This window comes from Cydia fagiglandana, chromosome 6, assembly GCF_963556715.1.
Source record: "Cydia fagiglandana chromosome 6, ilCydFagi1.1, whole genome shotgun sequence".
NCBI classification, from domain to species: domain Eukaryota; kingdom Metazoa; phylum Arthropoda; class Insecta; order Lepidoptera; family Tortricidae; genus Cydia; species Cydia fagiglandana.
Window position 1 is genome coordinate 16,413,438 of NC_085937.1, and position 15,178 is coordinate 16,428,615.

General features: G+C 37.3%; 1 protein-coding gene across 1 annotated transcript in view; it reads right to left on the reverse strand.

The window, feature by feature from the left end:
• Positions 1-15,178, reverse strand: part of LOC134665427 (mitogen-activated protein kinase ERK-A) — a 101,500-nt gene that overhangs the window by 58,279 nt on the left and 28,043 nt on the right. The window lies entirely within an intron of this gene.

The window sequence follows — 15,178 nt, forward strand, 5'->3', positions numbered from 1 at the left end:
AGTTCTGAGCGTAGCATCCCAGCCAATGCAGGTCTGATACCCAGCATCTCAGCAGTTCTGGATAGGCAGTTCCTTAGTGCACTAAAATAACCACAGTTCTATCTTCTAGAAGGAAATTTGGCAGAGTTTTGGAGGATTATGTTTGAAATAGTCTCGAAATCGAGAAATAGCTAAGTTGTGAGCTTAGCATCCCAGCTAATGCAAGTCTGATACCCAGCATCTCAGCAGTTCTGGAAAGCTAGCTCTCTAGTGCTCTAGAAAAACTACAGTTCTATCTTCTAGAAGGAAATTTGACAGAGTTTTGATAGAATATCTCCGAAAATAGTCTCGAAATCGAGTAAATGCTAAGTTCTGAGCTTGGCATCCCAGCCAATGCAGGTCTAATACCCAGCATCTTAGCATTTCTAGATAGCCAGCTCCCTAGAGCCCTAGAATAATCACAGTTCTATCTTCTAGAAATAAATTTGACGGAGTTTTGATAGACTATGTCCGAAAATAGTCTGAAAATCGAGTAAATGCTAAGTTCTGTGCGTAGCATCCCAGCCAATACAAGTCTGATACCCAGCATCTCAGCAGTTCTGGATAGGCAGCTCCTTTGAGCACTAGAATAACCACAGTTCTATCTGCTAGAAGATAATTTGACAGAGTTTTGACAGACTATGTCCGACAATAGCCTCGAAATCGAGTAAATGCTAAGTTCGGAGCTAGCATCCCAGCCAATGCGGGCTAGATACCAAGCATCTCAGCCGTTCTGGATAGTCAGCTCCCTAGAGCACTAGAATAACCACAGTTCTATCTTCTAGAAGGAAATTGGACAGAGTTTTGATAGACTATGTCCGAAAATGGTATCGAAATTGAGTAAATGTTAAGTTCTGAGCTTAGCATCCCAGCCAATGCAGGTCTGATACCCAGCATCTCAGAAGTTCTGAATAGCTAAAACCCTAGTGCTCTAGAATAATTACAGTTCTATCTTCTAGAAGGAAATTTGACAGAGTTTTGATAGACTATCTTCGAAAATAGTCTCGAAATTGAGTAAATGCTAAGTTCTGAGCGTAGCATCCCAGCCAATGCAGGTCTGATACCCAGCATCTCAGCAGTTCTGGATAAGCAGCTCCCTAGTGTACTAGAATAACCACAGTTCTATCTTCTAGAACGAAATTTGGCAGAGTTTTGGAGGATTATGTTTGAAATAGTCTCGAAATCTAGAATTAGCTAAGTTCGGAGCTTAGCATCCCAGCCACTGCGGGCTAGATACCTATCATCGCAGCAGTGCTGGATAGCAAGCACCCTAGTGAATTAGAGTACATGCAGTTCTATCTTCTAGAACGAAATTTAGCAAAGTTTTGAAAGATAGTCTTTCAAAACTCCGAAAAATGTATCGAAATAGAGGAATTGCTAAGTTCTGAACTTAGCATCCCAGCCAATGCAGGTCAGACACCCAGCATCTCAGCAGTTCTGGATAGCCAACTCCCTAGAGCACTAGAATAACCACAGTTCTATCTTCTAGAAGGAAATTTGACAGAGTTTCGATAGACTATGTCCGGAAATAGTATCGAAGTCTCGAAATCGACTAAATGCTAAGTTGTGAGCTTAGCATCCCAGCTAATGCAAGTCTGATACCCAGCATCTCAGCAGTTCTGGATAGCTAGCTCTCTATTGCTCTAGAAAAACTACAGTTCTATCTTCTAGAAGGAAATTTGACAGAGTTTTGATAGACTATCTCCGAAAATAGTCTCGAAATCGAGTAAATGCTAAGTTCTGAGCTAGCGTCCCAGCCAATGCGGGTCAAACACCCAGCATCTCAGCAGTTCTGGATAGCCAGCTCCTTGGAGTACTAGAATAAACACAGTTCTATCTTCTAGAAGGAAACTTGACAGAGTTCTGATAGACTATGTCCGAAAATAGTATCGAAATCGAGTAAATGCTAAGTTCTGAGCGTAGCATCCCAGCCAATGCAGGTGTGATACCCAGCATCTCAGCAATTCTGGATAGCCAGTTCTCTAGTGCACTAAAATAACCAAAGTTCTATCTTCTAGAAGATAATTTGACAGAGTTTTGACAGACTATGTCCGACAATAGCCTCGAAATCGAGTAAATGTTTAGTTCGGAGCTGGCATCCCAGCCAATGCGGGCTAGATACCTAGCATCTCAGCAGTTCTGGATAGCAAGCACCCTAGTGCATTAGAATACATGCCGTTCTATCTTATAGAACGAAATTTGGCAAAATTTTGAAAGATAGTCTTTCAAAACTCCAAAAAAGTATCGAAATCGAGGAATTGCTAAGTTCTGAGCTTGGTATCCCAGCAAATGCAGGTCAGACACCCAGCATTTCAGCATTTCTGGATAGCCAACTCCCTGGAGTACTAGAATAAACACAGTTCTATCTTCTAGAAGGAAACTTGACAGAGTTCTGATAGACTATGTCCGAAAATAGTATCGAAATCGAGTAAATGCTAAGTTCGGAGCTGGCATCCCAGCGAATGCGGGCTAGATACCTAGCATCTCAGCAGTTCTGGATAGTCAGCTCCCTAGAGTACTAGAATAACCACAGTTCTATCTTCTAGAAGGAAATTTGACAGAGTTTTGATAGACTATGTCCGAAAATAGTCTAAAAATCGAGTAAATGCTAAGTTCTGTGCGTAGCATCCTAGCCAATGCAAGTCCGATACCCAGCATCTCAGCAGTTCTGGATAGGCAGCTCCCTAGTGCACTAGAATAACCAGTTTTATCTTATAGAAGGAAATTTGACAGAGTTTTCATAGACTATGTCCGAAAATAGTATCGAAGTCTCGAAATCGAGAAATAGCTAAGTTTGGAGCTCAGCATCCCAACAAATGCAAGTCTGATACCCAGCATCTCAGCAGTTCCGGGCAGCCAGCGCCATAGTGTACTAGAATACACACATTTTTATCTTCTAATGCTTTAGGGTACTTGCTATCCAGAACTGCTGAGATGCTAGGTATCCAGCCCGCATTGGCTGGGATGCCAGCTCCGAACTTAGCATTTACTCGATTTCGAGGCTATAGTCGGACATAGTCTGTCAAAACTCTGTCAAATTATCTTCTAGAAGATAGAACTGTGGTTATTCTAGTGCTCAAGGGAGCTGCCTATCCAGAACTGCTGAGATGCTGGATATCAGACTTGCATTGGCTGGGATGCTACGCACAGAACTTAGCATTTACTCGATTTTCAGACTATTTTCGGACATAGTCTATCAACACTGTGTCAAATTTCTTTCTAGAAGATAGAACTGTGATTATTCTAAGGCTCTAGGGAGCTGGCTATCCAGAAATGCTGAGATGCTGGGTATTAGACCTGCATTGGCTGGGATGCCAAGCTCAGAACTTAGCAATTCCTCGATTTCGATACTTTTTTGTAGTTTTGAAAGACTATCTTTCAAAAATTTGCAAAATTTCGTTCTAGAAGATAGAACTGCATGTATTCTAATGCTTTAGGGTGCTTGCTATCCAGAACTGCTGAGATGCTAAGTATCCAGCCCGCATTGGCTGGGATGCTAAGCTCCGAACTTAGCTATTTGTCGATTTTGAGACTATTTCAAACATAATCCTCCAAAAATCTGCCAAATTTCCTTCTAGAAGATAGAACTGCGGTTATTTTAGTGCACTAGGGAACTGGCTATCCAGAATTGCTGAGATGCTGGGTATCAGACCTGCATTGGCTGGGATGCTACGCTCAGAACTTAGCATTTACTCGATTTCGAGACTATTTTCGGACATAGTCTATCAAAACTCTGTCAAATTTCCTTCTAGAAGATAGAACTTTGATTATTCTAGTGCTCTAAAGGGCTGACTATCCAGAACTGCTGAGATGTTAGGTATCTAGCCCGCATTGGCTGGGATGCCAGCTCCGAACTTAGCATTTACTCGATTTCGAGGCTATAGTCGGACATAGTCTGTCAAAACTCTGTCAAATTATCTTCTAGAAGATAGAACTGTGGTTATTCTAGTGCTCAAGGGAGCTGCCTATCCAGAACTGCTGAGATGCTGGGTATCAGACTTGCAATGGCTGGGATGCTATGCACAGAACGTAGCATTTACTCGATTTTCAGACTAGTTTTGGACATAGTCTATCAAAACTCTGTCAAATTTCTTTCTAAAAGATAGAACTGAGATTATTCTAGGGCTCTAAGGAGCTGGCTATCCAGAAATGCTAAGATGCTGGGTATTAGACCTGCATTGGCTGGGATGCCAAGCTCAGAACTAAGCAATTCCTCGATTTGGATACTTTTTTGTAGTTTTGAAAGACTATCTTTCAAAAATTTGCAAAATTTCGTTCTAGAAGAAAGAACTGCCTGTATTCTAATGCTTTAGGGTACTTGCTATCCAGAACTGCTGAGATGCTAGGTATCCAGCACGCATTGGCTGGGATGCCAGCTCCGAACTTAGCATTTACTCGATTTCGAGGCTATAGTCTGACATAGTCTGTCAAAACTCTGTCAAATTATCTTCTAGAAGATAGAACTGTGGTTATTCTAGTGCTCAAGGGAGCTGCCTATCCAGAACTGCTGAGATGCTGGGTATCAGACTTGCATTGGCTGGGATGCTATGCACAGAACGTAGCATTTACTCGATTTTCAGACTAGTTTCGGACATAGTCTATCAACACTCTGTCAAATTTCTTTCTAGAAGATAGAACTGTGATTATTCTAAGGCTCTAGGGAGCTGGCTATCCAGAACTGCTGAGATGCTGGGTGTCTGCCCTGCATTGGCTGGTATGCCAAGCTCAGAAATTAGCAATTCCTCGATTTCGATACATTTTTCGGAGTTGTGAAAGACTATCTTTCAAAACTTTGCCAAATTTCGTTCTAGAAGATAGAACTACATGTATTCTAATTCACTAGGGTGCTTGCTATACAGAACTGCTGAGATGCTAGGTATCTAGCCCGCATTGGCTGGGATGCCAGCTCCGAACTTAGCATTTACTCGATTTCGATACTATTTTCGGACATAGTCTATCAAAACTCTGTGAAATTTCCGTCTAGAAGATAGAACTGTAGTTATTCTAGTGCTCTAGGGAGCTGACTATCCAGAACTGCTGAGATGCGAGGTATCTAGCCCGCATTGGCTGGGATGCCAGCTCCGAACTTAGCATTTACTCGATTTCGAGACTATTTTCGGACATAGTCTATCAAAACTCTGTCAAATCATCTTCTAGAAGATAGAACTGTGGTTATCCTAGTGCTCAAGGAAGCTGCCTATCCAGAACTGCTGAGATGCTGGGTATCAGACCTGCATTGGCTGGGATGCTACGTTCAGAACTTAGCATTTAATCGATTTTGAGAATATTTTCGGAGATATTCTACCAAAACTCTGTCAAATTTCCTTCTAGAAGATAGAACTGTGGTTATTCTTGTGCACGTGGGAGCTCGCTATCCAGAACTGCTGAGATGCTGGTTGTCAAAACTCGGATTTTTGCACAAACTTAGCATTAATCAAAATTTACCTAGAATTATTTTTCATGTTCGTGTCCCATACATATATGAAAAATTTTTTTTTACAGTTTTGACCAGAACTCATTATATCTCGTCTAGAAATATTAGTATCTTTCATTTAAATGCTATTTCGAGGCTGTGGAGTGGGTAATGGCTGGGATGCTGGAGTGTCAAAATGTGAAGTTAGCATCTCATTTTAAAATTTCATTTTTTTCGCGAAAATGAGCAGAACTATTTAAAAAAACCATCTAGAACTGTAGAACTATTAGGGATGCTACTAGAACTCTCATAAAAGTTTGAGATGCTAGCACTTGATATGCTAGGTTCACACACACTTCCTCATCCTTCACAATGACACTTGTTTGCACATGCCTTACGTTACTACTAGTGACAAACTGAATACATGTAGTCTTTTTCTCATTTAACAATAAATTATTAACATTGAACCAATTTACTACCTTTGAAATAGCATCGTTTACATCATTGTACGCTTGTTGCTGTCGTTTGACTTTGAAAATAAGTGAGGTGTCGTCTGCAAACAATACTATGTCATGGTGGGTCTTTACAAGGAATGGCAAGTCATTTATGTAGATAAGGAACAGGAAAGGCCCCAATATTGACCCCTGTGGTACACCCATAGAGACCAATGACCCCGGTGATCGCTGTCCACTCACATCGACCCTTTGTATTCTACCATTTAAGTAGGACTTAAGTAAATTCAGTGCCGATCATCTAACTCCATAATAGTGTAGTTTCCTGATCAATGTTTCATGACAAACGCAGTCGAACGCCTTAGACAAATCACAGAAGACACCTAAAGCATCTCGTGACTCCTCCCAGGCATCGAAAATATGCTTAATTAGCTCAACACCAGCATCGGTTGTTGAGCGACCCCGTGTGAAACCAAACTGCTTATTATGCATTAAATTATTGCCGTTAAAATGTCGTACTAATTGAGAAAGAACTAATTTTTCAAAAATCTTGCTGAATGTTGGTAGCACAGATATCGGTCTAAAGTTAGTGGGGTCAGAGCTGCTACCAGATTTAAACAAAGGAGTTATTTTACTATGTTTCATTAAATCAGGAAACTCGCCGCAATCGACACTGTTGTTAAATATAACTACCAAGTCAGGCGCTACAATTTCTACTAAGGATTTGACAGCATGGACAGAGACTCCCCAGAGGTCATTCGTTTTTTTGACATTAATTGATTTAAACGCCTTTATTACATCTGAGGTACAAACATGTTCAAAATGAAGGTCTCTACAACACTCTGGAGCGTTATCTTTTAATAATGTAACAGCAGATGAGGGTGATGAATTTAAATCCTTAGTTGTGGATACTGGTACCTCTGTGAAAAATTTTTCAAATTCAGTAGCTACTTCTAAATTGGAATCTATAATTTTGTTATCAATATTTAGTTTCAGTTCTTTCATTGTGTGTTTCGAGCGACCAGTCTCCACATTAATAACTTTCCAAGTTGCTTTAATAATGTCCGGACTATTTTTAATTTTCTGACTTAGATAATTTCGCTTAGCTATATGACAATCTATTTTAAACTTCTTCGAATATTCCTTGACATGTTCTTTAAATTCATCACTCGTATTAAACCGCCGTTCCTCATACAAAGCATACAGTTCACGTCTCCGTTGATGTAAGTCCGCAGTAGCCCACTCACTAAAAACAAATGCACCACTAACTACGACCGATTTTGAAGTAAATATCGCGTTATAATGTTCCATAAAAGTGTGAAAGAATGAATTATACATACTATTAGGACTCATATCGGAAGACAAAAAGGGTAGCGCCTGAACTAGACTTTGCTTCATTCTTTCCACGCGGTCCGAGGTTACTGGTACAAAAGTAATTTGTTTTCTCAATGTATTTTTCCTTAAGGCCTCAAATACCATTAATTGGCCTAAGTGGTCTGATTCTAAATTGCTGATAACTTTTTTAGTAATAGGAAAAATATCACTGAAAATATTATCTATACAGGTGGCACTAGTAGCAGTCACTCTAGTAGGCTCCATAAACATGTGGTTGAGATTACACGATTTGAAAAGATTCAACAATCTACAAGACATTGTTGAATGTTCCAAAATATTTATATTAAAGTCGCCGCATATAAGTAATTTCTTACTAGAAGGTGATAGTTTAAGTAGGACAGATTCCATTGTTCTTTCAAATATTTCAAAATTACTTAATGGCGGCCTATACACACAGACAACAATAAATTGCTCCAATTCTACTGCACTTAGTTCTATAGTCCGTTCAACAGACATGGATACAATGTCCTTACGTTCCTTAGATTTTAACTGACTATTTAAAATAATTAATGACCCACCATGTATGGAACTAAGTCTGGTGAACGAACTTCCCACCTGGTGATTATTAAATTGAGGCATTAATTCATTATTATTTAACCAGTGTTCAGTAACGCATAAAATATCAATATTGAAATCATTCAAAAAAAGTTCAATCTGTAAATCTTTTCCTCTAATACATTGAATATTTTGATGCACCAGGTGGATATACTTTCCATTTTTGCAGTTTTTTTCATTATATTTATTTAATTCTAAATTGCCAGAGACAGAATCCTTTGTCTTAACAGCTAGTTTAAATCAATTAAATCATTGGTTATGACTGGAACCAATTCCAAGTTCATACTAGGCTGCTCAATAGGAGCAGAATTATCTGCCAAATTCTTGGCAGAAATGTCAAGTAAATAGGATAGCGATAAAGCTATTTGTCTTTTGTAATAATTTGAAAGGCAACACTTGCCTTTACTCAAAAACACCATAGGCATATGGTATTTACTAACAAATTTGTTAATGTCAATTATGCTAAACTTACTACTATATGTACAAAGATTATATAGAGATATATTTAACTTATGTCTAGTGTTGTTTTCTGCCTCTGACATTTGCTCACAATAGGGGAACGTGAAAAAAATAATATCATGCACTGCAAGTGAGTTTAACTGTTCCTGATCCATTCACACAAAATTGTGTGACAATAGCCTGAAGCCTCTACCCGCTCCATTACCAGGGCTGTGACTATGATACACACACTGAAGGCGAAACGATAAACATGGCCCAGATTCCGAGATTAGTAAATATCATTAGTAGGTACCATCCATAAATAAACAATGAAGATTGGGCTCGCCCTTACGCAAAGAGAGTAATGTAGCGAAACGAAGACCTATGACCTATAGACTATGTCGTAGGGTATGGTTACTGTCTATTGAGTATACGGCGTAAATGATTTGGAGATGAGTTTTACTTTCCGGGTTTAGGTCAAAATTAGACATGCGGGAAGAAAAAAACTTGACACCAAAATGATGTGATTTTGTTATCATTTGTCCATGCGTCTCGCTCGTGTCAATAAATATCAAAATGTAGTTTGAATCATTCTATCTAACGTACAATCTTGACTACTGAAGAAATTGGCCTTTTTTATCATTAAATCATACTTAAGGGCCTTATAAATATGTAGCTGTTTTGTAAGTATAATTTAATTTACAAACTCATTGATCATTTACATAATTTATAATAATATCTGAAGTTCACAGGTACCTGAAATTACATACAAACACCGTAAAACATTGTTTTATAACTTTGCCTATGTCGAATACTCTGAAACATTCATAATAAACAGAATATAGTTTGTTTACAGTGACGCATACCTACTGTTTGCATAGGGCCTCTTGATATTTGTATTAATTCCGGCCTTGGCATCTTCTATAAGAAATCCGATTAAAACTGATATTTCTATTGTGTTGTATGTCTTCAAACCAGGGTTCGGGATTCGCTTAAAATATACCGGTAAATATCGGCTTACATTTGTTTGATACCGACAGTCAGAAGTTTCTCTCAGCATACGAACATTTAATGCTTTATTTAACCTGAAGTGTCCGAGTGGAAGGGAATAAGCCGTGGTTAAGTTAAAACCGGTTTTAATGTTATGAACCGGTTAAAATTAAAATAAAACTACAACCGATGAAAAATATCAAAACGCAATAAAAAGGTTTGACTTCTAATAGTTCTAAGTAATAAAACAGAATCATGTTTTGAAAATATATAAATCTCAGCGATCGCGCCAATGAACGCTTTCATTGCAATTATTGGATTTTTCTTACTGCATGCAAAGGGGAACGAAGTGATCGGGCTACAGCGCTTAAAGCTCTGCTTGTAAAGGCTAACGATATTAATATCCCCAAGGAAGTTTCCTTTGTGTGTTATTGAAAATATTAAAGCTCTAAGTTTTTTACAGATTCATATGTTTTGACCTTATTTGACATTTATGAAGAAAACGTTGCCTCGGTTTTTTCTGAGTTGTTTAATGGATATTATTGAACCGTTATAGTTCGTTTAGCATTAGAAAGAACTTGCAAGAAGGTAAGCGATCTTGACATGTCTTTTAATTGAAAAACGCTTTTTAAAAATCAAAAACGTTTATTCATGAAAGCAGAAGAATATAAATGATCGTAATAGATTCATAATTGTTACATAATATGTTATTTTATTTATTTGCCGTGACTTATTATTAAAATGTGTTTTTCAATTAAAAGACACATCAAGATTGTTTACCTTATTTCTAATGCTAAAAAAACGAACTATAGTTACGTTCGTCGGTAAAAAACGAAAGTACCTAGCAGGTATAGGTAATAAAGAATAATCCTATGTTTTGAAGCTCCATATTGTGTACTTTCTCTATATTCGACAAGAAAATAAATGACAATAAATATTTTGTATCGCTTCTTTTATTGGTAATTTATTATTATATATTTTTATAATACACAAATAATAATGATACAGATAAAACACGTTTCTATTATGCCAAAACAAGGCAGAGGCCCGCGACCCGTGTCGTGCCGTGTCGGCGGACGCCGTTTTATAAAATTGAGCTTGGCCAAATTGAGTAAGGCTCCAACATACAGGCCCTGGTAATTTAATAACAGGACGTGAATTTGTCGTATTGGTAGCTCATATAATTGTATTATATTACGTGTAATTTTATGGCCATTGGCTTGCCTACTTTAAGACTATTATTTATTTGATAGGTACCAAGACAGTTTTACCGAGGAAAACTTAGTACCTAAAGTATCGCAAATAAAGGAGATTTCTATGAAGGATTTATGATTTTTATGAAAGCTGACTTTAATTGTTACTGCTCTTCAGAAAAAACCTGAATCACATTTTATGGTTTTAATCATCATATATCAGAAATTAGGTACAAACCAACGACTAATATCAGTTGTGACGTGACACCGCAACACTTCAAGTATCTCCTTAAACCTCATGGAACACCTCGAGCCAAATTACAGACCCATAAGGGCTTTGCTAATGAATATTATGGAGCTTCCTGGCGCGTTCATCGTTCTAATTAAGCAGGGTTGAATTACCATATTTGACACGTGAGTCCGCGCACCCGTATCCCACATCCGACCCCTGTCTGCCACTGATCAAGCAACACTCTGTAGTTATACAAGTCTTACGCTAGTCAGTCAGAATAGAACACCCCTTTTGTTGTGACACTAATTAAAATATTTTGTAATGGGTCGACTTCAATTACGTTGGAAATAAATTTTATTTTCTGTCCAATGGATTTCCGTCACTGCATTCGGTTTGTCTTAAACTTATTACATTTTTGATTCCCGTAGGTATAATATTTCAAGATAAGTTCAAATTTCAATTGAGAATTGACACCTCAGTCAGTATAAACGGTGTCCATTAAAATTAGATCCATAAGAGATACGCTTTGATCTACTTCACTATTTTTACAAAATCACCAGAGTAATTCCTATGAACTCGACAATATCCCGATATGGTTAAATGATAAGGAACCAATATGGCCATTTGCAAACAATGCAACTAAGCCCAGACGTCATAGACCTTTTTTGTCATTCCAGGCACGTAGCGAACCGGAAGAGCGCTAACCACAAAATTGAGCAACCTTTACCTTGACTTTTGTAATATGATTGTGAGTTTTCTGCACAGACGTCGCTCATTGAGAATTTTGGAACATCGGGCAATGCAGTTCGCAGTGATGTAGCACCATTTCGCTAAGTGTCAATATGATGGTCGTTCTAGTCGACGTGATAACATGATAAAGACAGTGTCCGTCACTTTCAATCACGTTTTGTTAAAAAGTAATGGTTATTTTATCACATGCTGGATAAAATCATCCATCATACACCTGCAAGCTACTGTGCAAATGTGCAGGGTGCTAGGTTGGATCCTTAAATCATTGCCACCTGAAACTGGCGCCTGTTATTATCAAATCGTGAAATATTAAAGTATGAATAATACCGGTGCAAAAAGTAGCCATATTATGAGTTGCTTATCTATTTAGGTTTGGCTTTTATTTACATTTAATATTTAAATTTTTGTTAATGACTGTACGTGAAACCAGCTCAGCAAGAGAAAACCAAATTTTTATTACATCTACCAACGTCAATTAAAATGGGGACCTTCATTACTAAGCCTGAAAACGCTTGCGGCCGAAATATTTAAGGCCCGAGCGTTTTTTGTTATTTTGATCTAATTACGCCTAATGTTTAATTTAAAGCCCGGCAACTTTTTGTTTGCGTTTATAGGCATATACCATAAGAAGTGTTTTTAGGCATATTTTTATGTATATACATCAGTTATGCTATCGGCATCGGCAGCCTGGAGAATCCCGGTTTTTTCACGTACACAATCGGTCTACACGAAAATTATTACCTCCTAAAAATTCCCCTTATACTGGTATATTATATTATCCCAGTTGATAGAGACACCAAGGCTAGGATTAGCCGAGTTTCAAATCCCTCGTCTTCGAGGATATATTTCTGAATGACAGATTGGGCTCAAGTGACCTCATAAGGTTTCTATTTCGTTAATCGTAGTTCCGTAAAACGAGGAAAATAATTTCGTACTCAGTGATGTAACGGTGCGGCTTTGTATCTCTTTAGGTACTGTTGTAATCTAAAGGATATAGGTACATTAAATGTTGTTCTCCGAAAAACGACCTTATTGCAAGGCGAACTAAGATTAATTTTATCGGGCACGCACTCACACGTCTTAAAAGTTAGGTTCATAAGCCCTTTTTGGTTCCAGCCATTATGACTCAGTGCGCTAGGGCGCGTCATGCCAACTTCCGTATTAGATGAATATTTGCATTTAGCTACTAAAAACGTTACAACGAGAAAGGTCATACGAAAAGTTAAAATCAGTAGCAAACAGAGAAATGTTTTTTAAAGAAAAACTATTTTGGATACTGTTTGGTAAAAATTGATGCGGTATGAAATCATGATTTTTAATATCACTCGGGTATTAGAAGACGTAACAAAAGCAAGGTTTCATTAAATAATACATTTGTTTGTAACGGAACGCTGATAACAGTATCTAACCTCCTTTCTATAATTTAAGAAATAATATGACTAATACATGGCTCAATTATTATCTGTCAAGTGTTTGTTCTTCGTAAAGCGAAAGTGACCTCATTCTATCTGCACCGACGAACCATTTAAGACTACGAAAGTAATATTGATGAATCATATGTATATGTTTATATTATGAAACCGCACAAGTCATTTTAAGCTTAGTACTACCTAAAGATATGTCGCAGAGACAATTAGAATCTAAACTTTATAGTCAGTGAAATCTTTATTCACACTCTTAATTCTGCTACTAATAACTATGCAAATCATGCGACACGAAATAGAACGAATATCAAGACATAATATATGTGCCATCGATGGAAAGCATTCAATAATTAGTCTAATAACATGTAAACACTGGACAATCTTTCACATGCGTATACCGAAGAATAACTTTGTTCGCAACTGTAGCGCAACATCGTGTGTGGACTGGACATCTCACTCCAATAAAAAACAATATGAGTGATAAAGTTAATTTAGCATCCCATCAACAGGGTATACAAATAAAAGGGCGCACGATAAAACATTTCCAGCATTTTCCAGACAACAATTAAACGGCAGTTAGATTACGGATTACGATACGCTTTGGGCGCGTCAATTTCAGCCGCGACAAAGGGCCACGATCACACGAAGCTTTCACAGCCGTAATAACGTACACATTATATAATAGAGCAGAGCCATGACTGAATAGTGAATAGAGCGTCGGAATTGGCGCGAATATGGAAGTCCCCATTTAGATTATCAAACGTTGTACATGTATATTGCGGTATGTATACGCATAACACGCAAAGCCCGGTATGCGGAAGTTATGCGAAACATATTTTGAGGGTATTTCTTAACAAAAGCTTTGTACATTATTCAGTTGTCGGTATTTCGAGATAAGAGCATCGTTAAATATCAGCTCTACTAGTTTGCATTTATGCCCCACGTAGCTTACTTATTAAAAGTTAAAACTAAAATAGGTAAGTTACTTACCTATACTGTATATGTAGGTAGTGTTTGTAGTAGGTATATTTATTATATAAAAAAAAAGCTTTATAGCATGGCGTCAGCAGTAGGACGTGTGCGCATATAAAAATTAACCTATATTATAAAATTGAATGACTACGATTACAAAACGCAGATTTTTTTGGTCATTTATTTTTTTATTTAAGCAAATTATGCAATGTTCTGTACTTTCTTTATTCCATGTGTACCCTAATGCCACACCACGTGTACTCTCAAATCACTAACCATTAGGACTAATGCTAGCAATGTGATGTCGTCGGCGGCAGTGCGTTAGTTTGATTAACCTTAATTAGGGTAACTATGGCAGCCAAATGGAAATGTAATGATCTATACAGACGGTATAGCTCAATAGTGGGACCGGATTTTTGCACTATAAGTTTTGATAATTCTAAAGTTGAAAAAGTGATACTTATCTGATATGGGACATATTTTTAAGCATATTTGCAATATATGATGAAAAGTTAGAACTAGCGTTAGATATAAATTAGGTATTTATATATTTTTAGTAATGATTTTTTAATATTGAATTAAAGTGCAATGTTTAAGTTCCATTGTTTATAATATGTATGACGCTTTATAATGTAAAATTATTAGAATTTTTTTTAACGTGCTTCTTTGTCAAACTACAATTAGCTTATTATTTTGTCGATATTGAATTAAAGTTTAATAAATCCACAACAACATATCTCATTTTTTAAGTTAATAGGCAAGCTAAAAAGCTAGAAGAATAAGATATATGCTCTAGAATTAATATGCGTTTTTTGTCCTATAAGATCTAATATTGAATTAGAGTCTGTAAAAATAAGTCTATTACTATAAAATAATATACGCAGCCATATTATGGAAAGTAAGAAATTTCTGCGTGTAGCTTGCATTGTAATAGTAAAATCTAGTTAAAAAGGCGCGATATTCATACATACGCCGCGCTGGTCCGTCAGTCGCCGGCGCGGCGCTCGAGAGCCTATCATAGCCTACCTATACTTCGCCCCTCGCCCCACCTCCCGCTCAGTAACACTGTCTGTCTTTTCTTATCATTCATTTGTTTGTTTACCGTGCACATGTATAAATTAGATGCGGACATTACGTGAAATTAAAATATCTTATTACGTAAAAATACCTACAGCTGGTCAATCAGATCTTGGCAGTAGAAAGAGGCGGCAAATTTGAAAAATGTAGGCGCGAAGGGATATCGTCCCATAGAAAATTTGTGTTTCGCGCCTTTTTTTAGTGACAAGATTTGATATTTCATTATCTTGACTAATATTGTAATAAAAATGTACAAGATATTCACAACT